This window comes from Poecilia reticulata, chromosome 13 (genome assembly GCF_904066995.2).
Source record: "Poecilia reticulata chromosome 13, P_reticulata-male-v2, whole genome shotgun sequence".
NCBI classification, from domain to species: Eukaryota; Metazoa; Chordata; class Actinopteri; order Cyprinodontiformes; family Poeciliidae; genus Poecilia; species Poecilia reticulata.
Window position 1 is genome coordinate 32,572,681 of NC_088842.1, and position 26,901 is coordinate 32,599,581.

At 39.6% G+C, this 26,901-nt stretch overlaps 1 pseudogene; it reads left to right on the forward strand.

Moving 5' to 3' along the window:
• The window catches only part of LOC145554490 (scavenger receptor cysteine-rich type 1 protein M130-like), a 35,710-nt pseudogene extending 13,973 nt beyond the window's left edge, over window positions 1–21,737 (forward strand).
• The last annotated feature ends 5,164 nt before the right edge of the window (window positions 21,738–26,901 follow it).

Sequence of the window (26,901 nt, forward strand, 5' to 3'; positions counted from 1 at the left end):
CCAGTATCTCTTAAGATAGTAACTGGCACCTTAATGTCACTCCCAACCAAAGAAACTTGTCTGTTAGGTTCCAGGTGGTGGGGATTAGTGTTTCCTTTTCAGTTCTTCACCAGTCCACCAGAGGGAGCCATTGGGTGACTCTGCTGGAGAGGCGTGCCCGCAGACTCTCAACTATCCGCACCTGAGGGGAATCATCGGCTGGAGGAGTATATAAGCAGCAAACAGTCAACACTTCCTTGCCAGGGTGGACACGAGCCACTACACACGGGTTGCCGACCACGCTGAGAGACGGAGAGACGAGAGTCGTCTGGTGATAAATGTGATTTAAATTGGAACATGACAACGTTGGATTTAGAAAGAAGTGACTGTAATAGTATGGAGTGTAGTGAAGAGGAAGGAAGGAGTGGGCAGAATGAAGATAGAGTGGGACTTGGTGGGAAAGGGTGGAAAGAAGTAGCGAGCTGCCGAAAGAGAGGAAAAAAGGAAATGAGGAAAGCACTGAAGACACCGATAATGATGGAATTGAGGAAGGAAAAGAACCACCAAAAAGACAAAACCTGAACATTATAATAAGATTTGATGAAGGAGAAGGAGTCAAGAAGATTGATCCAATTAAACTAACAAAAGCACTAAAAACACATGTTGGGGAAAATTAAATATGCTAAAATACTGAGAGACTGAAACCTTTTGATTGGATGTAATTCGGAAGGGCAAGTTGAAAAGGCAAAAAAGCTTGGATGGGTGTGTAAAGTTAAAGTCAGAGCAGTTGTTAAAGTGGGTGAAAAAAGAAATGATGAAAGCAAAGGAATTATCACAGGAGTGCCGTTGAGTGTTAACATGAAGGACTTAGTTGAGAATTTGAAAGAAAGAAACAAGGAAATAAAGGGAGCACGGAGAATGACAAGGGGTACAGAGAAGGTTGAAACAGAAACTGTGTTGTTGGAGTTTGAAACAAAAGAAATGCCAAAGGAGGTTTTCTTTGGTTTGATAAGATTTAGTGTCAGGGAATACGTGCCCAAACCAGTGAGGTGCTTCAACTGTCAGGAATTTGGCCATGTTGCAAAAATGTGTAAAGGGAAAAGGAGATGTGCCCGATGTTCTGGAGACCATGAATATGGTAAATGTGGAGTTGGAGTTAAACCAAAGTGCTGTAGTTGTGGAGGAGAGCATAGTGTTGCTTTTTGGGGATGCGAAGTAATGAAACGACAAACAACTATACAGAAAACGAAAGTTATGCAGAAAGTAACATATGCAGAAGCGTGTAAAGTAGTTGAGAAAGAGAAATAAAATGGGAAATCTCTAACAGGTGAAAAGCAAATAATCTCAAAAATTATGGAAATGATTGAAAAGAAAATAGAAAAGGAAAAAAAGAAAATGGTGACTTTTATTGCAGGAGTTATAAATGCAACATCGGACGTGAAATCAAAAACGGAAAGGATTCAGATTATTGTGAAGGCAGCATGCCATAGCTTAGACTTAAAGAATATTCGGTGGGAAGACATAAGGGGAGAGCTGTGTAGTCAAGCAAGTCAAGAAGGATAGTCTCAATCTTACAATGGAATGCAAAGAGTCTGGTCAAATGGGCAAGATTTTAAACAGTTTATGAATTAAAAGAGAAACCTGATATTTGTATACAGGAAACTTGGTTGAGGCCTTGTTTGGATTTTGAAATGGATGGATATATTGCAGTTAGATATGATAGAGAAGAAGGAAATGGGGGAGGATGTCTTTCTTTGATTAAGGAAGGTATTCCATATAAAATTATTAGAAGGAAAAGAGACTTGGAGTATGTTGCAACTGAAATATGGGTGGAAGAGAAGGTAATGTTGATTTTAATTTTTTACAATCCTTGTAAAAAGCTTGAGTTAAGCAAACTTGAAGAGATGAATATGAAAGGAAATGTTATTTGGTGTGGAGACTTTAATGCACATCATTCATTATGGGGTAGTGGAAAAGTAGATTATAATGGGAAAATGTTAGAGGAATTTCTAGATAGTAATAATCTGGTTTGCTTGAATAATGGTAAGAAGACAAGAATTGATATAAATTCAGGTAAGGAATCTGTATTAGATTTGACATTTGTTTCTAGCTGTTTAGCTCCATTATGTGATTGGCAAGTTAAAAATAAGACATTTGGTAGTGATCACTACATTATAATCAGCAAAATAAGGTTCATAGACCTGAAATGATAGGAGGTAAGTGGATATTTGAGAAAGCAAATTGGGAGGAATTTTATAACTTATGTGATAGGAAATTTTTAAATATTAAAAATGATCAGAGTATTGAAAGTAAGAACCAAGAGATTAGTCAGAGTATTTTAACTGCTGCTGAGGAGTCTATTCCAAAAACATCAGGGAAAAATAGGAGAAAGTTAGTTCCATGGTGGAATGAAGAGTGTAGAAAAGCAGTTAGAGAAAGAAATAAAGCATTTAAATTGGTTAAAAGGTCTCATAATTTTCAACATTTAATTGAATATAAAAAGTCACAAGCAAAAGTCAGGGGAACAATAAGAAGGACAAAAAGAGAATTCTGGAGAGGTTTCTGTGACACAATTGGCAGTAGTACAAAACTAGGGAATGTTTGGGGGATGATCAAAAAATGGGAGGAGATGGAAGGGAATGGAGTTATCCTATACTAAATAAAAATGATATAGTTGCTGTAACTGACAAGGAAAAGGCTGATATGTTAGTGAGAGCATTTGTAGAGATTCATAGTGGGAAAAATGTATCAGTTAATGAAATAGAGGGAAGGGAGAGAACTAGAAAGGAAAATGATGGAATCTTAAGAAGAAAGAGTAATAATGATCTGATGAATTATCCTTTCTCTATTGGAGAGCTGAAAAGAGCTTTGGATAGAACTAGGAATAGTGCTCCAGGTAAAGATGAAGTGTGTTATATTATGTTAAGACATGTAAGTGAGAAAGTTTAAAATAAATTACTAATTTTATACAATAAGATTTGGAAGGAAGGGAGACTGCCTTGTAAGTGGAAGGAAGCTATGGTTATTCCGTTGAAGAAACCTGGGAAAGATCATAGTAACCCTGGAAATTACAGACCAATAGTTTTAACATCTAATTTGTGTAAACTGGTGGAAAGGATGATGAATGAGAGATTGACACAATATTTGGAGTCAAAACATTTAATTGCTCCTTATCAGAGTGGCTTTCGTAGAGGGAGAGGAACAATAGATCCTATTTTATGTTTAGAGGATGATATTAGAAAAGCTCAAATTAATAAGGAAACTGTTGTTGCTGTGTTTTTTGATGTGGAAAAAGCATGTGATATGCTATGGAGGGAAGGGTTAATGATTAAATTACATCAGATAGGTATAGGAGGTAATATGTTTAATTGGATATGGGATTTTTTTACAGGATAGAAATATTCAAGTTAAAATCGGATATCATGTTTCTAAATTATGTAAAATAGAAAATGGAAACCCTCAAGGAAGTGTGGTAAGTCCAACATTATTTTTAGTTATGAAAAATTACATTTTTAAAGATTTATCTATCAGTTTTGGTAAGTCACTTTTTGCTGATGATGGAGCATTATGGAAAAGGGGAAGAAATGTGGAACATCTTTTTATTAAACTTCAGGAAGGTATAGATAAAGTGAGTAAGAGGGGGGTAAAATGGGACTTTAAATTTTCAATTGAAAAGACAAAAGTAATGTTTTTCACAAATAAGAAAATGGGGGTTGATAAAAAGTTGTATTTGTATGGGAAAGAGTTAGAATGGGTTGATTGGTTTCGGTTTTTGGGTGTAGTTTTTGATAAGAAACTAACTTGGGGAAATCACATAGAACATATTATGGAGAAAAGTAAAAAGGTTCTAAACATTATGAGGTGTTTAGCAGGATTGACATGGGGTGCAAGTTTTGATTCCCTAAAAAGTATATATGTGTCACTAATTAGATCAAGAATAGATTATGGGAGTGTAGTGTATGGATCGGCAGCCAAAACTAGGTTAAAAAAGTTAGATGTGATTCAAGCCAGAGCAATGAGAATTTGTTTAGGGGCAGTTAAATCAACGCCAGTATGTGCTTTACAAGTAGTCAGGAGAAATGCAATTATGCATTAGAAGACAACAGCTAATGGTCAATTATTGGATAAGTTTAAAAGGACATAATGCAGATCACCCGGTCAAGAAAGTATTAGAAAAGTGTTGGGAAAGAGGAAAGAAACAAATTGATAGCTTTGGGTGGGTTGGGGATGATACAGCGAAAATTTGTAATGTATATTATAAGGAATTTAGTCCAACTGTATTGTGGCCTGTGAGACCTACATGGACTTGGAAATATATTAATGTAGACAGTTCACTAACACATATTAAGAAAAGGAACACACTAGATATTCGCCAAGAATTTTATAATCAAATGCAGAATAAATATGATTACTTGCAAATATATACTGATGGGTCGAAAGACCCTAAAAGTGAAGCAACCAGTATAGCTGTAGTGATTCCTGAATTAAAGATTAATATTTCAAAAAGAACATCTGATTATTTGAGTGTATTCGCAGTGGAATTGTGTGCTATTTTAGTAGCTTTAGAATGGGTGGAGGAAACTAATAGGAATAAAATAATAGTTTGCAGTGATTCTCTATCTGCGTTGATGAGTATCAGAAAGGGACGTACAAGAAATCATCAAAATATTCTATATGAGATTATGGCGGTTCATCATAGGATATGTGAACAAAATAAAAATGTTATATTATTCTGGACTCCTGCTCATGTAGGTGTTATAGGGAATGAAAGAGCAGACAGGCTGGCTAAGGAGACGATTAAAAAAGATGATATTGATATGCAAATAAAGTTATCTAAATCTGAAGGTAAAAGTATAATTTTGAAAGAAAGCAAAAAGATATGGGAAGCTAGGTGGGTAAATGAAATAAATGATAGACATTTATTTAGGATACAAAATACAATCGATGTAGAAAGGATAAGAGGAATAAACAGGAGGGAGGAGGTAATTATAAATAGAATAAGAACTGGGCATAGTTTCCTAAATGGAACTCTTTTTAAGATGGGGAAACACCTTACTGGTTTATGTAGATGGTGTGGTGATGTAGAATCAGTGGAACATGTTTTGATCAAATGTAGAAAGTATGAAAGCCAAAGAAGATTATTAAAAACGGAACTAGGTGTTAGTAGGGAATTGGTATTTGAGAAGGTAATCGACCAATTGAATAGTATTGAGGGGAAAATGAAGATTTTTCGTTTTTTAAAAAACACTGGGATCTTTAAGAGAATTTGAGGGGTAGTTGGTAGGAGTCAATAGAGGGCAGTAGTGCAACATAAATGGATGCAAGCTGCCGTTAAAACCTAAAAGAAGAACAAGAAGAAGAAGGACTTCCTTGCCAGAGTGTTTGCCAGTTTTGGTACTCTAGCTCCTCAGCGTGCTTAGCCTAAGTCTTCTTGTGTTTTGACCTGAGTTTGTTCAGGTTCTCACCCTACTCTTGTGACCTTTCCTTCAGGAACCCTTCGAGGCCCTTGGGGTTGGTTTCCTCAAGCCCACCAGTCCAGGAGAAACCTTCCGTGACGCCTCTGCTGCCAGCTCTGCTGCTCCCCTGTGGGGGCACACCTGACCTGCCACCCTCCAACGCCTGGTCCTTCCCCAGTCTGCCTCCATTAGCTCTCTCCACTGTCTGGAACCCCGTACCTCCACCCGTCATTTTCCACTTGTTTTCCAAGTAAGAACTGTACTCCCGGCCAGTGGTTATCTCCTTTTCTCACCCTGTGTGAAACCATTCTGACTGCTCTATTCCCTTGTGTGCAGACGCACCCGGACTCCGACCCGCTGACCTCTCTTGTCAAGCTTACTTGTTTGATTTTTTTGTATTTTACAATAAACACCCTTTACATCCATCTCTCTGTGAGTTTTTCTGCATGTGGGCTAAAAACATTAGACCAAGCATGACATTGTCCTTCCAACAGAAATGGTTTGTAGGAACTCAAGTCAGGTTTTCCAGAAGATGACACTTCAGCCATTTTGTGAGGAATCTTTACAGAAACTGATGCAGCAAACACTGCTGGTTTAACCCGAGTTCCATTTTTATTTCTGGATTTCAGCAAAGCACAGTCTTTCTTCCAATGACCTTTTCTGTGACAATAATTACAAATTTTGTCAAGATCATGGTTACTGCAATCCAAAAAAGAACCTCCAGAATGTGTTGAATGCCAGTTTGGAACGCTCCTTCCAACTGCGTGATCTGCACTTGTATCTATGTGTCAAGACAATCGTCAGCCAAGACTGCAACTTCTGACACCGTTTTTAACCTTCTGTTCATTAATGTGCACTGCAATACTATGGGAAACAGTTTTTAAATTGTTCCAAAATCATTAAATTACAGAGATCACCAAGTGTTTTAATCTGAGGAAGTGCACCATCGGTTGAAATGAATTTCCAACTCTCTTGCAAACTCCACAAAAGTTTTGTCACCTTTTTTCCAGTTTCTAAACTTTTGTCTGTATGCTTCAGGGACTAATTTATATGCTTTCAGTATTGCAGCTTTAACCTTAGCATAATCTTGGCCATCATTCAAGCTCACCATAGAAAAAGCTTCCTGAGCATGACCAACCAAAACACACTGAAGCAAAATGATGCGGTCTGAATCAGACCAATCTCTTGTGTCTACAACTCTTTCAAACAAAGTGAAAAACGTGTCAACACCCTTTTCACTGAACTTAAGCATCAAACGCAAGTCATTTAATATATCAGAGGGTTTGCATTTTGAGTCTCCAACACAAGATTACACAAGCAAAATTGTGTTGGTGTTCCATTCACACAGAACACCAACACAAACTATCACTATTGCTTCTACATCGTCATCCGTGTTTGGTTATTCTAAATTCCCGCTATGTTGGGGGTTTTATTGGATTATCCTCTGGAATCGAGATGTTCGTGACTGGAATCGGGTCGTGTTGCTCCTGCCTTGGACACACGAACCGATCGAACCTGTTGGACTTTTATCAGCTCTGTGGTCACAGAGGTTTGGAGAATCGGCCGACAATTCTTAAATCTTTTTGTCTAAACCAGACTTAAGACTCACAAGCTCTACTCATCTCCTCTCGACCACTGCCCAAACGCTCTGACTCTGGTCGCTATGGTAACGTTTATATCCCTTCAAAATAAGATACAGAAGCGCCACAAAAATGAACATTTTACTTTCGTGAAAATTTTAACTCAGGATAATGACTAACGGGAGCCCTGAGCTTGTTTCTCTGCAACCAGACGGTTCCATCTGGGAGTGATGAGAGACAATGACACCCAAAGTGTTGCTTATATCCACAGCCTGCTTGGTCTCTACGTGGCGAAGCAGTTTGAAGCTTCATTGCCTCATTAGCAGCCGGTCCCCGCATATTACGCAGAGCGGCTTGTAATGTGGGACTCACCTCTTGGTCTGGGATGAATCCATTCTCCTGCCTCTTCTCTGGGCCTTTTCCCCTGTGCAAAGAAACTTTCCAAAGACATCTGATCTGTTTCTTACTCATTTTGCTGCTTGTGGCCTCAGTGTTGGCGCGCAAGTAACGAGAGAATCCGGTTAAAGGATTTTCAAAATAAAAGATCCTCCAGACTCAAATACATAAAACGGAAATATTTCACTATTTCTTGCGCGGCCCGGTACCAATTGGTCCACGGACCGGGTGTTGGGGACCACTGTTCTAAGCAATACTGGACACCGCTAACCAGGATGTTAGCTGTGCTAATCCAAACACACTAATCATAAAATCATAAACAATTACGCTGCTAATGCTAACGTGCTACATTGACATGGTATTTAGTGGAAGCTAATGCTAAAGCTCTAATTTGTTATAAAGAGTTTTCTCCTTTAAATGCTTTATTTGTCTCATATAAAATGTTTTCTCATTTTAACAAGTTTTAAATCTCCTGACTTTTCTCATTTTAATACTTTTTCATCTTATTACAAATTTTAGTGAGTTTTCCTTATTTTAACGAGTATTTCATCTCGGTTTTATGAAATTTCTTGTTTTAATAATGTTTTTAACAGATAATGAATTTTCCCATTTAACAAGTTTCTCCTCTCATCATAATGAGTTTTCTTGTTTCAACGACTTTTGTGTATCGTAACGAGATCCTGAATTTATTTACAAACTCTGGCTGTTAAGCGCTTTCTTAGACTCTAATGCAAGCTTATTAAAAATGCACCACAGAATCCCGACCCGACTATCAAACATTGGCCCAACTAGTCTCGAGTATAGGGTCAGAGCTGCAGAGGTTCAGCTAATATGAATGCATGTTGCTGCAGCAACATAAAGGAGCTGGTAGAGTTTAATATTCTAAATAAAATATGTTTTTAGTTTTATGGGCCTAAATTATCTCAGCTCTTTGAAATAAACAACTTTTTCCAGTTGAAGATCTGAACTCTAGATGTACCCTGAGAAACTTCGTTATGTTGCAATAAAGCTGATAATGTTGCTGACGCTTCAGTCCAGATTAGCATCACTCAGCTCACGCAGCTCACAGAGGCTGAACATCCAGATTCATGTTTAGATTTCCCTCTGCCTCTATGAAGCCTTTCTGCTCTGATGGTCAAAGACTTAATCTGAAATAAATGACAGAAAAATGTTTTATGAAAAAGAAATCTATTGAAATATTCCAGATTTATAATCTGAAGATGTTCCAGGAATCCTCCTGGAGGAATAACTGACCACTTCTCCCTCTGCTTCTTTCTCCATCCTTGCATTGTCTGCAGTCATTGCTGACATTCAGTTCATGTTCTCTCTCTGTTTCTCCTCTTCATAGCAGCTACACCTGGGCTCATTTCTGTCCAGCTGTGACCCCTTCCTGGAGGGAAGCTGAGCTACTGCTGCCAACAACATCAGGTTCCCTTTCAGTGGATGACACACCTGGATCCACTCCGGCCACAAGCAGAACAAGGACTGAACTAAACACAGGAACAACAGAGACTGACTGGTGAAACCTCTGAATCCCAGTAGGCCCAGTTTGAACCCATCTTCATGATGAGCTCCTAGGAAGGAGGCGTTGTCTTTGAAAGCAGTCAAAGACCTGAACTGTGACGACGTTCAGGAAGTAGCAGATAAAAAAGCTTAAAGTAGGAAGTCTTCAGAGTCTGGAGCCACATCCTGATCACATCAAGAGACGAAGCTTCACTCCACATCAGAGGAAACATGGAGCAAACAGCTCTGATGCTGCTTCTGTGTCTCTGCAGCTCAGGTAGGACTCCACTTTCATCAAACACTAATATTCAAAAATCATCTGCTGATAAACCAGTGTTGTAGTACTCGAGATCGGTTTTTTGATGGTCTTGTTTCGGTCTCGTCTCGGTCACGACCGCATTTGGTCTCGGTCTTGTCTCGGTCTCGGGCGTTGAGGACTCGGGATTTTATTTCAAGACCAGTCAAGACCGCAGCAGTAAAAATATCACTAAATGTGCAGCATAATGTCCAGTTTGTTTGTTAACGTCTATGTTTTCAGTGGATGCAAAACGCACCGATAAAGATCCAAGCAATTATGTGTTTCTGTTACTCCCCCCTTCCCCTCCCTCTCCCCACCTTTCACTCTCACGCGGCGCTCCAGGACATGCACAGTAGTTTCCTCTCAGCGGCAGAGGATGTCTGTCTAATCGTCAGTAATAGAATAGGGCTGCATAAATTATAAGAAATCCGATGGCGACAGCTAACTCAGCAGCGCTTCGCTTTCACAGACGGTGAGGACTACGTCAAACTTTTTCCATCACTTAGAAAAGTAGGTCAAAGAAAGGTAAGCTCCGCTGACGTGATGTTAGCACGCTAGCAGTACAGAGACACATGCGCATTTGTGATAAAAAAAAGAAGTTGTCACTCACTGCACTTGATTATTGTGCGGAGGTGTTGACTAATTTGTCGCATTTATATGACAACAAAAGCCAGAAATATAGTTATGTGGCATTCAGGAACAGTCCGATTCTTTGAACGGCTCTTTACTTATTTGACAGGACTGGAGTGTCACTGACAGCATTGTTCTGTCAGATATGCTGTCAGAATAGCATACATGCAGTGAGTACCATGCCTGCGCATGCGCATTAAGAAGTCCAACCGTCACCATACACAAGTTATGACGAAAATAAGTAATTATCTTGTTTTCAATTACCCCGTTCTTTGCTTCTGTAATGCTCTGCGTACACTGCAGTAGCTATCATTATTTTATTTAATTATGTACATCGATATTTTTTAAATTAACAAATAAATTAAACACAAGAACGAAAGAGCACGCAGAGCATGCACATCGCTCTTTGATCGTTTTCGTTCACAGTGGCAGCTGTAATGTGTGCCATGGTGTCAGACTGCCTGGCTTCATGTAGTGGGAGATGGGGTGAGAACAGTCAAAGTGTGCGCCTTGTGCACAGGGAAGCAGGACGCATCCAGGCTCGTCACTGTTCTGTTCTGGATCGAGCTCCGTCCACCGACACCAGCTGCACTCTGCTGTTTCTCCATGGTCAGTGTTCATAGTTGAGCGTTATTTACCGTCAGGGATTGCCTCAATTGATATGTTTAATGGTGCAGAGAGTGGTAGTTTCTGACATAAGCAATATGGGCTAACGTCCAGGGGGTTATCTTTTGAGGGAAATATTTTAGCTCTTTGAAATAAACAACTTTTCCCAGTTGAAGATCTAAAGTTAAGATACACCCTGAGAAACCTCGTTATGTTGCAACAAAGCTGATAATGTTGCTGAAGCTTCAATCCAGATTAGCATCACTCAGCATGCTCACATAGGCTGAACATCTCTGTGCACAGCAGGTTGTAGCACAGAGATGGAAGTAAAGTAGAAGAAAGAATTTGTTCTGCTTTTAGTATTGGTAAAATTTATCAAGTATTAATGTTGTGCTCCCTTCATGAATAGAGTTAGTTCTTAAGGTACAGCCACCACGAGCATCTGGTAAAGGATGAGAGGAGAGATTGCAGGTCCAAACTTTCTTTAATAGAGCTGAGAGTGGTCTACAAGAAATACAGAAAGCAAACCAAAATGAAAGCTATTATTTTACTCACTCTAAATGGTTATTCCTAATTTGTCCAGCAGATGGCAGCAAATAATCCACAAACCACATTGTCATAATATTAACTCTATAAATTGCCATATGTATATTAAGTTGTACAGATATTTAAATCCTACTTAAATACAAACTAACTTACTTTTATTCATTTACACGCTCCCAGGCTCTTGAACAATGTCTTGAACAAACAATTACTCCCGTCAACTTGCTAATCATCTAACACTGAACATGTGCTCTAACAACAGTAACGGCTATTGGTAGCCTGAAATTCCAATGAACCAATCACAGCAGACATTACTCAGACACCTTGCTGAGCTCTTAAAGTGATACACACATAGTTATATTAGTCAATTTTCAACAATTTAAATAGGTGTTTTATGACTGCGTGAAGCTGACACCCACCACGTCAAAAATCCAGCAATAGTCTGAATGGTTAGTGCTCGTTGTGCAGGTTGTGCGTTAATTTCGTTGTGCAGTTTGGTTTCTGAGATATTAACATTATTTTTAGGTCATCTAGAGTTCATCATCCCCCATATCGCTCCAAAACAAACCAAAGTGGCTAATTCGTTAGTGCTCCGTTGTGCAGGTTTGTGCCGTTAAATTTTCGTTTGTGCAGTTTTGGTTTCTGAGATATTCAAAGTTATAATTTGGCCGATGGCGTCACCGTCACCTATCATGTTCAAATCAACCTAAGTGTGGCTACTTCTTTTAATTCTTCTGATTCTCAGCTGTTGTACAATGTGTACATTTGTTTGAACTTCAATAAAGACTTAGAACAAGAAAAATGTGTCTCATTTCAAGAATGTTTTAAGATAGCAATGTTTTTCACGAACGTAGCGTCTCTCCACAATAATTGAATCTGCTAATAAAGGACATGCAGCTGACCCTGACGTAATGTGTATAACCTGTTCAACTGTGCTTGATTTCGGAGGTGTCTGAAGAATTATTCACATTGTTGATGTACTGTCTGCTGATTATACTGCAAACGTGTAAAAAAATTACATGAGCCTATAACATCCAATTTGCTAGTTGCTTGAGCAAAGTTTTTGCAGAGTAAAACGGAAATGTGTCATTATTTCAAAGTTCATCCAAGTAATGTACTTAATATTTAGTAAATATATTTTCAATGCAACGACTTTCATTTCATCCAATTTCTTACATTAAATGTGTATGGGCTTCAAGGATTTTGAAAAGCTCCACATGTTTTGCGAACTTTGACATAGTTCTCACACAACTGGGATTGGCTCCACCCACACTGTAGTGAGCCCCCTCCCCCACCACCCCCGATCTTGTTTTGGCGGCAGAGCAAGTGTAATTTCAACCTCTCGTTAATATTCTAGTGGTCTCAAATCGTTTTGAATAAGTCATTTTTGGAATTTTTTCAACCCCGATTTTGATTTTTGAACAAGGTAAAATCAAATTAATGCTCAACTAGCAAATTGGCCGTTATAGGCTCATGTAATTTTTTTACACGTTTGCTGCATAATCAGCAGACAGTACATCAACAATGTGAATATAATTCTTCAGACCACCTCCGAAATCAAAGCACAGTTGAACAGGTTATACACATTACGTTAGGGTCAGGCTGCATGTCCTTTATTAGCAGGATTCAATTATTGTGGAGAGAACGCTACGTTCGTGAAAAAACATTGCTATCTTAAAACATTTCTTGAAATGAGACACATTTTTTCTTGTTCTAAGTCTTTATTGAAGTTCAAAACAAAATGTACACATTGTACAACAGCTGAGAATCAGAAGAATTAAAAGAAGTAGGCCACACTTAGGTTTGATTTGGAACATGATAGGGTGACGGTGACGCCATCGGCCAAATTATAACTTTGAATATCTCAGAAACCAAAACTGCACAAACGAAATTTTAACGGCACAAACCTGCACAAACGGAGCACTAACGAATTAGCCCACTTTGGTTTGTTTTGGAGCGATATGGGGGATGATGAACTCTAGATGACCTAAAAATAATGTTAATATCTCAGAAACCAAACTGCACAAACGAAATTTAACGCACAAACCTGCACAAACGGAGCACTAACCATTCAGACTATTGCTGATTTTTGACGTGGTGGGTGTCAGCTTCACGCAGGTCATGTACCTATGGGCCGCTGGTCTTGGTCTTGACTCAGTCTCGACTTCCTCGGACTCAGGAAGTCTCGAGGACTTGGTCTGAGACCAAGTCAAGACCAGTCGGTCTTGACTTGGTCTCGAACCCTAAAAGTCTTGGTCTTGTCTCGGTCTCAATACACTCTGGTCTTGGTCTTGGGTTAGATGGTCTTGACTACAACACTGTGATAAACATTTTAAATGTTACAAACTAAAAAACTGGAAACTGTTTCTGGTCTCAGATCATAGGACTGCTGCTACATAGTGATGTTGGTAACACTATTTGACGGGGTGAAAATAAGACTGACTTGACACCGTCATAAACATGACATAACACCTGTCATGAACATGAGTAAGTCTCAATGGACCTTACCACAGGGTCCGCGTTTCATTGGCTAATGCCCATTTGACGTCACTGCGCAGCTACCATGTGCTTGACCGTCTCACAAACTCATGCTAATGTACATTGTGGGCTACCAGACTGACAGAAAGTTTTTGCATCAGGACTCGGGGGGAAAAAATGGTTCCCCACTGTCAGTTGGGTATCTGTACAGGCGATGTCAGGTATCCTGATCGTATTTGTGGAACTAAAATTCAAAGATTTCCAAAATCTGAAACGGAAAGCCTTGCTTGGATTAAAGCTTGTGCACGACCGCATTTGCAGCTCAACCGTCATAGGATCAATAAGAACAAAGTGTCTGCTGGTGTAAGTATTGTTGCTTTGCTTTCTTTGTGTTTAGTGAATGAAAAAAAGACAGTCAATAATAAACACATCCTTTATGAAAACCTTTTAGCCAAGTACAGCATAATGGCAGTACCGATACAACTTCTACACCTTGAAGATTATCTGTTACACAGTCTTACGTTAGCTGAACAGATCAATATGCAATGTGTACCATATCTGACATGCATTAAAGATTGTATTTCACTTGAAAAGGCTTTTTACTAAACAGTAATCGTGTTAGCCACGCTAGCACCGAGTACCGTGTATAAGGCCTAGGCACATTCGAACCCTCTAAACCATGAATGTCCGACTTACCCAGCCTTGCAAGAACAATAGGCATCAGTGATCTTGTCCACAGCTACATTTATGCTGAGAGTGGGAGGATCTGCTGTTTTCCTCATCGACCGGTAGCTTTTCGCTGTGACGCGCACAATGTTGGAGGCATCGCGTGGCTCAAACATCTTGATGTCGTCCAAAAAAGATGACATGAACTTGTTGGTTCCCTTGTCCATTGTCATGGCTGATATTTTGTGAAAATCCGTCAGAAATGCTAAACTAATCAACTCAAATACTCTGTAGAGAGTCAGTCAAAATGAAAAAGGCCATGTTTACATGTGGGAGCTAAGCTGTTAATGTGAGACATGAAGTCACGTGGGACTTTCGAGGGGCGTTTCTGGGCGGAGCTTGCTAAGGTCCATTAATATTTATGTCTGTTGTCAAAGTGTCTTGTTGTAAAACATGGCACTTTTAAGACAAAGTTGACTTTATTCAAAATGTCTTTGTTACGACAATTTGACATTAAGAACTCCGACATAAATTTGTTCTAAAAGTATGATTGATTATATTTTAGCTTTAATAACAAAAAGCTACATAATTTTTAAAGTATAATCAGTAATACTTTTAGAACAAATTTATGTCAGATCATGATTTCTTGGTTAATGTCAAGTTGTCGTAAACATTTTGAATAATGCTAACTTTGTCTTAACCTTCTATGGCATGACTTTTGATTTTTTGAGGAAAAAACCCAGTAAACAGTACATTTAGTCAAAGTGCCGTCGTTACTCATCAAAATGTTGTTCAGTGTTTCATTTATTTTGTTTCAAAGCAAATCTGACCAGCTGGGTTTTTAGTCCAGATTTAAAGAAACTCAGAGTTTTGGTTGTTTTGCAGTTAATTGTTGAAACAGCTTTTCAATCATTTTGCTGATGAATGAAAGGTTGGAGATCGGCCTGTAATTCTGCAGGAATGATTTGTTCAGCTGGTTGTTTTTTATATCAGTGCTTTGAAAACTGCTGGGGGAAAACGGCTGATGAGAGCCATGAGTTACTATTAGAATCAGATCAGATGAAATGACAGGCAGGACTTTCTGAAGAAAAGCTGTGGGTGTTATTTTTTTGGGTTTGGCAGTGAATGTTGACCCTCTAATATTTAAAATTTTCTCTGTAGCGTGTTTGGCAAATTCATTGCAGGCCGTGTTTGACTGCAGCTCAGCTGGTTTGTGAGTCTGTCAACTGTGGCAAATAACGCTTGAGCACTGATAATGTTTATAATTTCTGCAATGAATGTTTAAATCATATGTTTTAGAGTTGAGTGATTAGCTTCAGTCTTGCTTAATAGATTTCATAATAAACAAAATTGAGTTTTACTCCATTTACATTCGGCCCTACGGCAAAATTGTCTTGCAGATCTGTTTGCATATTTCTCCATGGAGATTTGTTCCTACTAGACACGACCTTCACTTTAAGGGGCCAATGCAATCAATGACATCTGAAATTTCATGATGGAAGTTATTACCAGCTCATCTACAAAGTTGATGAGCTGTAGACTGCTCTGAACTCAGAATCAGAACCAGAACCAGAATCAGACAGAATCAACTGGATTTGACACTTTTACACAAAAACAATGAATTTGACTTTGGTTGGTCTCAGTAAAGACATAAATATAAATGGATAGAAAAAGTGAATAACAAAAACATTTCAGGTTTTACTACAGAGCATAAATAACATTTAGGTCTGGGCTTTAACTAGGCCATTCCAGCATAAAGATGCTTTGATCAGAACCATCCCTGATAGCTCTGCCTCTAAGAGAAGATCAAATAAACTCCATCAACAGGATCCTGTCAACACATCCTAAATCAATCTGTCTCTGCTTGTTGTAACCCAACAGTAAATGTTGTTTCTTCCAGCGCTGTCTGATGAAGTCAGACTGGTAGCAGGAAGGAGTCGCTGTGGTGGCCGACTGGAGAAGAAGGACCTGGAAGACTGGAACCAGTGAAATATTGGAACTGGAACCATACATCAGCAGCTGTAGCTTGCAGACAGCTCCACTGTGGATCTGTGGTGTCGATACAAAAAGATGAGAGCAACAATCTACAGATCATCTGTTCAGGTGATTCCATATCCTGGCCATTTCCTTCCTGTTCTGCTTCCAACTCCACTTTAAAAAGATTCTCACTTCCAGCTCAGTCTGGGCTTCTTCCCCTTCACCTGGATTCCCTCTGGTAGATTTTCTACTGGACCAATCAGCGAACAGAAGGAGAAGTTTGAACGATGGCCTTGATTTTCTGTGTTATTTTAGAATCACAGTCTGTCTGTAGTTTTAACAATGGCAGCAGAGGAAGTTCAGTCCATGTTGGCCACACGTCCAAATACTGAATTAACATCAACAGCCGCCTCATTCGGCTCGTCTCTGTTTTGTGGTGGACAAATGATTGTAAGGTAAAATCTGCTGGTTATATTGTCTTCATTCTAAATGCTGGTGAACTCTCACCAAGTGAAGCTTTTGGGTTGCATGCACAAGGTTGGGAGATGTTTTCCTGCAGCTGCATGAGAACCAGACCGTCTCTCCCTCAGCCTTGGTATAAAACTCATGTTGTCTCTGCCTGGGAGAGTTTTCAATCAGAAATGTTTCACTATTGATCGTCTTATATTCTCTCTGTGTTGTGCACAATATGCGAATAAACCTGACGGAGTGACTTCATCTAACAGTGCTTGGTAATAGATTATTTCCATATCATGGTTGCAACCCAGGAAACTTCCAGTAAACTTCTTAGTGTGGATCTGGTGCATTGCATGTCATGGACAAACGTTTGGAACTGGAACAAATTTAAAAAGAAAAATAATCCTATTTACAGTCGGTTTCACTCCACCTTTGACGCTCTGAACTTTTCTAGTTTGGTTTTATTTACATTTCCTTATATTTGTTAACAAACCCAGAGATGTTTCCATGTGTGTTTACAAAAATAAAGTTCTGAATGATTTTAAACTTTTTTCTTTCTGCATCCACAGACTCAGTCAGGCTGGTTCAAGGGACCAACCGGTGCTCAGGCAGACTGGAGGTGAAGACCAACCAGTCGTGGTCCTCAGTGTGTGAAAAAGACTTTGACCTGCAGGATGCAGAGGTGGTCTGCAGGGAGTTTGGCTGTGGGCCTCCTTCAGTCCTCCAGGGGGCGCTCTATGGAGAAGCAGAGGCTCCAGTGGGGAGCAGAGAGTTCCTGTGTGAAGGCAGTGAGTCTGCTCTGCTGACCTGCAGCAGCAGGAAGAGTTCAGTTAGAAACAGCTGCTCACCTGGTCAAGCTGTTGGACTCACCTGTTCAGGTAGAGGAGGATCTGCAGACCTGCTGCTGTTCACTGCTTCACTTCCTGCATTAATGAACTCTCTGTCTCTGCTCAGATCAAGACATCAGGTTGGTGGGAGAGACCAGCCGATGTGCCGGGAGACTGGAGATGAAACATCAAGGAGACTGGAGACCAGTGACTGTTTGGCCTGGTTACTGGGACAAGAACTCAGCTGCTGCTGTAGTTTGTGCTGAACTGGACTGTGGTTCTGCTGTTTCAGCAATATACTCAAAGGAAGCTTCAAAGAGACCAGTTTGGTTGATCAGGTCTGACTGTTTGCAGTCTGGATCTGAATTAAAGAACTGTATACCTGATGATAGAAACAGTGATTGGAGCCATGAGTTAATCTGCTCAGGTAACTCTGAACTCTCATATTTATGTGTTTTAAAATGTTTCTTCATCAGGTTCCAGATGTCTGCAGAGAAACCGTCACCTTTAACTAAGAACCTGAAACCTGGAGGAGAGGGAAACTAAAATAATTTAAATATCCAGATAAAGTTCTCAGTTTAGCCCAAATAGATGAACAAAAACTCATCATTTTAATAACTTTTAATCTCTGCTGCTTTGAAGTCGATGCATCAAAATCCCAGGAGGAGTTCAAGGAAATCAGACATTTTCAAAACCTGAAAATCAACAGAAAATGAACTTTTTATCCAAAATGGTGGACTTCCTGTTTTTAGTGCAAATAGCAGGGAAACCTGTTGTTTGTTCTGGTTGTTGGCCTGACTGAACTAGGGGGCGCTGTTGAGAAATTTTGCTATGTTTATTTTTAATTACGCTGAAATATTAACAATTTCACAAGGAACAAAGATTGTTTAACCTTTAATGAGTTTCTGAACATATTTATGTCCCAAAAATATGATAAATTCAGCAGAAATAAAAATAATGATAAAATTCCAGGTACAGTCGGTTTCACTCCACCTTTGATACTCTGAACTTTTCTAGTTTGGTTTTCTTTACATTTTCTTTGTATTTTTATCAAACCCAGAGATGTTTCCATGTCTGTTTAGAAAAATAAAGTTCTGAAGGATTTTAAAACTTTTTTCTTTCTGCATCCACAGACTCAGTCAGGCTGGTTCAAGGGACCAACCGGTGCTCAGGCAGACTGGAGGTGAAGACCAACCAGTCGTGGTCCTCAGTGTGTGAAAAAGACTTTGACCTGCAGGATGCAGAGGTGGTCTGCAGGGAGATTGGCTGTGGGCCTCCTTCAGTCCTCCAGGGGGCGCTCTATGGAGAAGCAGAGGCTCCAGTGGGGAGCAGAGAGTTCCTGTGTGAAGGCAGTGAGTCTGCTCTGCTGACCTGCAGCAGCAGGAAGAGTTCAGTTAGAAACAGCTGCTCACCTGGTCAAGCTGTTGGACTCACCTGTTCAGGTAGAGGAGGATCTGCAGACCTGCTGCTGTTCACTGCTTCACTTCCTGCATTAATGAACTCTCTGTCTCTGCTCAGGTCAAGTCAACATCAGGTTGGTGGGAGAGACCAGCCGATGTGCCGGGAGACTGGAGATGAAACATCAAGGAGACTGGAGACCAGTGAATGTTGAGGGTCCTGACTGGAACAAGAACTCAGCTGCTGTAGTTTGTGCTGAACTGGACTGTGGTTCTGCTGTCTCAGCAAGAAATTCACAGGAAGCTTCAGAGAGACCAGTTTGGTTGATCAGGTCTGACTGTTTACAGTCTGGATCTGAATTAAAGAACTGTATACCTGTACCTGATGATAGAAACAGTGAATGGAGCTATGAGTTAATCTGCTCAGGTAACTCTGAACTCTCATATTTATGTTTTAAAATGTTTCTTCATCAGGTTCCAGATGTCTGCAGAGAAACCGTCACCTTTAACTAAGAACCTGAAACCTGGAGGAGAGGGAAACTAAAATAATTTAAATATCCAGATAAAGTTCTCAGTTTAGCCCAAATAGATGAACAAAAACTCATCATTTTAATAACTTTTATTCTCTGCTGCTTTGAAGTCGATGCATCAAAATCCCAGGAGGAGTTAGAGGAAATCAGATATATTCAAAACTTGAAAATCTACAGAAAATGAACTTATCCAAAATGGTGGACTTCCTGTTTTTAGTGCAAATAGCAGGAAAACCTTCTGTTTGTTCTGGTTGTTGGCCTGACTGAACTAGGGGCGCTGTTGAGAAATTTTGCAATGTTTATTTTTAATTCCGCTGAAATATTAACAATTACACAAGGAACAAAGATTGTTTAACTTTTAATGAGTTTCTGAACATGTTTATGTCCCAAAAATATGATAAATTCTGCAGAAATAAAATGAATGATAAAATTAAAGTAACAGTCGGTTTCACTCCACCTTTGAGGCTCTGAACTTTTCTAGTTTGGTTTTATTTACATTTCTTTGTATTTTATCAAACCCAGAGATGTTTCCATGTCTGTTTAAAAAATAAAGTTCTGAAGGATTTTAAACCTTTTTTCTTTCTGCATCCACAGACTCAGTCAGGCTGGTTCAAGGGACCAACCGGTGCTCAGGCAGACTGGAGGTGAAGACCAACCAGTCGTGGTCCTCAGTGTGTGAAAAAGACTTTGACCTGCAGGATGCAGAGGTGGTCTGCAGGGAGATTGGCTGTGGGCCTCCTTCAGTCCTCCAGGGGGCGCTCTACGGAGCAGAAGAGGCTCCAGTGGGGAGCAGAGAGTTCCTGTGTGAAGGCAGTGAGTCTGCTCTGCTGACCTGCAGCAGCAGGAAGAGTTCAGTTAGAAACAGCTGCTCACCTGGTCAAGCTGTTGGACTCACCTGTTCAGGTAGAGGAGGATCTGCAGACCTGCTGCTGTTCACTGCTTCACTTCCTGCATTAATGAACTCTTTGTCTCTGCTCACATCAAGCGCCCATCAGGTTGGTGGGAGAGACCAGCCGATGTGCCGGGAGACTGGAGATGAAACATCAAGAAGACTGGAGACCAGTGGATTTTTGGCATCCTTACTGGGACAGGAACTCATCAGCTGCTGTAGTTTGTGCTGAACTGGACTGTGGTTCTGCTGTTTCAGTAAGAAATTCAAAGGAAGCTTCAAAGAGACCAGTTTGGAGGATCATGTCTGACTGTTTGGAGTCTGGATCTGAATTAAAGAAATGTTTACCTGATGATATAAACAGTGATTGGAGCTATGAGTTAATCTGCACAGGTAACTCTGAACTCTCATATTTATGTTTTAAAATGTTTCTTCATCAGGTTCCAGATGTCTGCAGAGAAACCGTCACCTTTAACTAAGAACCTGAAACCTGGAGGAGAGGAAACTAAAATAATTTAAATATTACTGACAGACTAAAGATCTGTCATAAAGTTGCTAGTAACCATGTATAAAAATGCTAGTAACCATGGCAACCAGTGTGATGAGCTCCTGTCTTGTTCTCATGCCATCTTGTTTTCCACCTCAGATTAGATCCAGTTGTCTCTGTGTTTCCTCTGCGTTCCCAGATCTGCTGGTTGAGCCGCTCATCTTCCTCTCTTCCTCCATTGACGGGGTCTCCACAGCCAGAAAGCAGGGGTCTGAGCTCCTCATTGGCTCAGGTTTCAGCATCATGTGCTCCATCAGGCCTCAGTATGAAGGCGGCTCCTTCCAGCTCATCTTCAGCTCCTCTAACTACACTCTGAACCACACCCTGCCAGCTGTTAATCACTCCGCCCTCTTCCTGTTCGCTGCTGCTGGCCACGCCCACCAAGGAACCTACCGCTGCCTTTACCACGTCTACGTTTTCTCCCATAACTTCTCCTCTGTGAGCCAGCCTCTCAACCTCACTGTCTCAGGTAAACTCATGGAGTCCATCAGGAGAAGTTCTGCTTCAGGTGAACCAGCAGCTGTCTGCCTCATTCATGAGGTCAGAGAGGAGGATTGATGATATTAATGTTCATGATCAGATCTACAGGCAGCATGAAACAAGGGTCTATATGATTATTGTAAATTTCTAGTTTGACTCGTCTGATGAAAGCTGATCCTGAATCTGTTTCGTTCGGTTTCAGACTATCTCACTGCTTTGATCATCAGACTGGTTGTCGTCCTGCTGGTTTGCCGGGATCAGTCCTGGTCCTCTACTTTAAGGTACTGCATGTATCATGCATGATGTGTTCAGCTGGGAAGTTCTTGCATTGAAGCTGAACCATCCTCTGTTTCCAGGCCAGGAGAAACCAGAAGTCTGGAGCAGAAAACAACCATCATGATGAAGGATCCAGAGCTGAAGGCAGCTTAGAGGAGGAGCCTGCAGTCTGAAGGAACCAGGAGAAAAGGATCTTCATTTCACATCCACAGGAAGGAGCAGAGACATGTTCAGACTCCTGGAATCTATCCGTCTGTGTATCTATGATGAAACGTCTCTGTGCTCCTGCAGCAGGAAGGAAGTTCAACATTCAGTTTTTATCTGGACTAAACCTACTAAGTAAAACTTATAAAAGAAGGGAAACAAGCAAAACATTCAACGAAATGTAACAGAAAACCCTCTTAATCAAAATCTGCTCTTCATCAACCTTGCAAGGATAGCATATGATGGATTTGGGGTCAAAGGTTAGGTGGCCAATTCCATTCAGGCCCTGAACCCAGTTTGTGTCCTCGTCTTAGTTGGGGTTTTGAATTGTGACAAATGCAAACACAGTTGATCCTGGCTTGTAATACTGTGAGCTGCCTGTAGGTGGTGTATGTCTTCACTGCCATGATAACCCATCCAATACATCCAGTTCCATCAAGTCTGAACCAGAAGTGATCCGCGCCATCTTAGTAGGGAAGTGCATGTACAATGCTTAGTGGACCCATGGCTTCAAGACCAACAACAAGAAACATGTGGACACTCTTGACCAAAATACGAGAGAGAGATACATGAACAAAATGGCCGCCGTCGGGATCAACCTGTATGAGACGGAGGAGGGAAATATGTCAGACGATGTGGACAAGCTGCCTCTGATCTCCTACTACGATAACATAACTACCAATCAGCACGAAGAGTGCATACGCTGTAAACGAGCTTCACTGGCTGAAATTCATGGACGCATTAATTAGTATTTCAACAGCTTTGTAAAGGACAAACGAACTCTGTGTGAATAATGAGGTTCTGGTGACTGGCAGACCAAGTACAGGTAGCAACAAACACGTCGGCTACATGTCTGTCTTAGCCTGCAGATGGGATGGAACATTTTATGGTTACTATGATTATGAGTGGATCAATGCATAACAGTGTTATGATTCTTGTGTAAAGCTTGTGATCATGGGAAAGTCTTCTGAAGCTGTTTCTCTGAACTCTGGATTTATAAGTCGTAGAATATTTTCTTTTTTCATTATTATGACAGCCATAAGTTTAATTTGCTTCATGAAATAAAATGCGTTGCTTGCAGTGTTTTTGTAGCCAAGTAGATTGTTAAACTGTGTGAATTAAATGAAACGTTTCCTATAAACAGTTTGCTGTGTTTTGCTGGAGGCTCTTTTCCTGACTGTGTTCAGTGAGCAAAGACTCCAAATGCTGTAAGCTTCAAAATAATATTGACAAAGAATTATATTCTCTCTGGTTTTTATGCAGTTTTTCCTCAGTCTGTAAAGATAATTTCACCCACAACAGGATCCAGTGAGCTGGAGAGGTCGAGGGCGACAGGAGATCAGATTCCACCAGAAGAGTTAAACTTCAGTCCACCTCCTAGTTGGATGAGGGAGTCTGAAGTCTGAAGAAATGTAAATAGGTGCAAACAAAGCTTGGTGAGAAATGCAAAGAAACAAAAAGACAGAAAAACTAAAAGACATTATTAGAAGAAAATATGACAAGTGGATGAAAGAAGCTGAATGCAGAGAGTGGAAGGCAACAGTAGCTCACATGTTGTTAAGGTATTACAGGACATCAGCAAACTGTTTGGTTTGTGTTAATCATCTGGTGGAGAGGGAGAAAAGGCCCAGTCTTTTTCTTCGATCACAGATTCAAATGGAAAACAGTTTTTCGATTCTGCAACAATTGATGTCTTTAAAAAGTTCTATGAAACCTTTACAAATCTCAATTACATAATGATCCAGATATAAAAGATGATTCTTCTTTTCTCTAAATCTCCTAAGCTGACTGAGGAACAGAGGTCACAGTTGGATTGTCCCATATCAAGGAGGAGTTTATGGGATGCCATTAAGGAGCTACAAAAAGTAAAGCTGTTTGTAGCTTTACTTTTTGTAGCTCCTTAATGGCTACAAAAAGTACAAAAAGGCCATACTACCTGGTCTGGACATCAAACTGTACACTGATTTCAAATCAATAATGATCAAAAACACAATTAAAAACTTTCAAAAATATAAAATTTAACATGGCATTTTTTACAACTTTAAACTCTGAATTCCCACGCTTCATGAAGAAAGAATAGTTTCTCAACCTTTAAGTTAGCTTTAGCACTAAGCTAAAAATTAGCTCCACTAATAACATAGTAGTAGGATTGTGCCAATTATGACAGAAAGGTATAGAAATTTAACTCAGAAGACTGTAATCTGTTTTGGGGACTTTAAAGAGTCAGAATTTTCATTTATTTACTGATATTTCATCATTTAGTACATCAAGTCAGGCAAAGCAAAGGAAAACTGTGATCTATACGAATATGGCTAAAGCTAAACATGCAAAAACGTTTTTGTTTGTTCAGTAAAACTATGAATATATAGAGTGAAATTAGTCCAAGGGAGCTATAGTTATGGTCTCTATGCCAGAAAAACCTGATGACTTATTAAGAATACACCACAGAATCCCGACCCGACTATCAAACTTTGGCCCAACTGGGCTCTAATTTTAGATCAGAGCTGCAGAGGTTCAGCTATATGAATGCATGTTGCTGCAGCAACATAAAGGAGCTGGTAGAGTTTAATATTCTAAATAAATATATTTTTAGTTTTATGGGCCTAAATATCTCAGCGCTTGAAATAAACAACTTTTTCCAGTTGAAGATCTAAAGTTTAGATTTACCCTAAAAACCTGGTTATGTTGCAATAAAGCTGATAATGTTGCTGACGCTTCAGTCCAGATTAGCATCACGCAGCTCACAGAGGCTGAACATCCAGATTCATGTTTAGATTTCCCTCTGCCTCTATGAAGCCTTTCTGCTCTGATGGTCAAAGACTAAATCTGAAATTAAATGACAGAAAAATGTCTAGATTATGGTATGGTACACATTACCTCCATCATAATATTGTCCAGACAACTTGGCAATTTCCCCCAAATCTGCCAAATAGCTGTTTGTCTCTAAACCTCCAACCGTTGATGCATAAATGAGAAACTTTCAATACTAAATGCATCACCCACCTGAATGAAATGTAAATGGTAATAATGGATATAAATGTGTTAAAAACCCCAGAATCATATTCAAAACAAGCTTCTGATCAAATTCAGATTCATGTGAATTACTGTTCAAGAAACAGTTGAGTTTTCTGTGACTCCATCCATTAGTACACATTAGAGACTTAAAGCAAGTTTCAAAAGTTTCCATTATGGAAACTGAATTGATGAGTGTGAATTAAAAAACTATGTCACTTTTTAGAAACTTTTCCATTAAAGGGGCAGTGTCATCTAAAATCTTTTTTTTTTTTTTAGCTTTAAATCATATTATAATGTTATTAATTCATCAAAAACATACCTGAAGTGTTGCTTTGACTCTAGGATTTCCGTGCTGGTAAACCATTTTCACTAGTTCCTGGCCTCTGCTACTCACTGGGTCAATCCATGCTCCAGTAACATGCAACTCCATGTGGTGTGCTGATCCCGGACGAGCCCCCATGATCTGTTACCGGTCCCAAGAGTCAGGACTGCTGTAACAGTGACGTGAGCGATCTGAAGAAAAGGAAAACAGGATTCATTTATTGACTCATATTTCATAATTTAGTACATTATGTCAGCCAGAGCAGATGGAAACTGTGATCCTATCCAAATATGGCTAAAGCTAAACATGCAAAAAAAAGTTTCTTTTCTTTTAGTAAAACTATGAATATATAGATTGAAATTAGTCCAAAGTAGCAATTAGTTATGGTTTCTATGTGAAACAAAAAACCATGTGACTTATTAAGAATACACCACAGAATCCCGACCCGACTATCAACTTTGGCCCAACTGGGCTTTAATTTAGATCAGAGCTGCAGAGGTTCAGCTATATGAATGCATGTTGCTGCAGCAACATAAAAGAGCTGGTAGAGTTTATATTCTATATAAAATATGTTTTTAGTTTCATGGGCCTAAATATCTCAGCGCTTTGAAATAAACAACTTTTTCCAGTGAAGATCTAAAGTTTAGATTTACCCTAAAACCTGGTTATGTTGCAATAAAGCTGATAATGTTGCTGACGCTTCAGTCCAGATTAGCATCACGCAGCTCACAGAGGCTGAACATCCAGATTCATGTTTAGATTTCCCTCTGCCTCTATGAAGCCTTTCTGCTCTGATGGTCAAAGACTAAATCTGAAATTAAATGACAGAAAATGTCTAGATTATGGTATGGTACACATTACCTCCATCATAATATTGTCCAGACAACTTGACAATTTCCCTCAAATCTGCCAAATAGCTGTTTGTCTCTAAACCTCCAACCTTTGATGCATAAATGAGAAACTTTCATTACTAAATGCATCACCCACCTGAATGAAATGTAAATGGTAATAATGGATATAAATGTGTTAAAAAAACCAGAATTATATTCAAAACAAGCTTCTGATCAAATTCAGATTCATGTGAATTACTGTTCAAGAAACAGTTGAGTTTTCTGTGACTCCATCCATTAGTACACATTAGAGACTTAAAGCAAGTTTCAAAAGTTTCCATTATGGAAACTGAATTGGTGAGTGTGAATTAAAAAACTATGTCACTTTTTAGAACTTTTCCATTAAAGGGGCAGTGTCATGTAAATCTGTTTTTTTTTTGTTTTAAATCATATTATAATGTTATTAATTCATCAAAACATACCTGAAGTGTTGCTTTGACTCTAGGATTTCCGTGCTGGTAAACCATTTTCACCAGTTCCTGGCCTCTCTGCTACTCACTGGGTCAATCCAGGCTCCAGTAACATGTGACTCCATGTGGTGTGCTGATCCCGGACGAGCCCCCATGATCTGTTACCGGTCCCAAGAGTCAGGACTGTAACAGTGACATGAGCGATCTGAAGAAAAGGAAAACAGGATTCATTTATTGACTCATATTTCATAATTTAGTACATTATGTCAGCCAGAGCAGATGGAAACTGTGATCCTATCCAAATATGGATAAAGCTAAACATGCAAAAACGTGTTTCTTTTCTTTTAGTAAAACTATGAATATATAGATTGAAATTAGTCCAAAGTAGCAATTAGTTATGGTTTCTATGTGAAAAAAAAACCTGATGACTTATTAAGAATACACCACAGAATCCCGACCCGACTATCAAACTTTGGCCCAACTGGGCTCTAATTTTAGATCAGAGCTGCAGAGGTTCAGCTAATATGAATGCATGTTGCTGCAGCA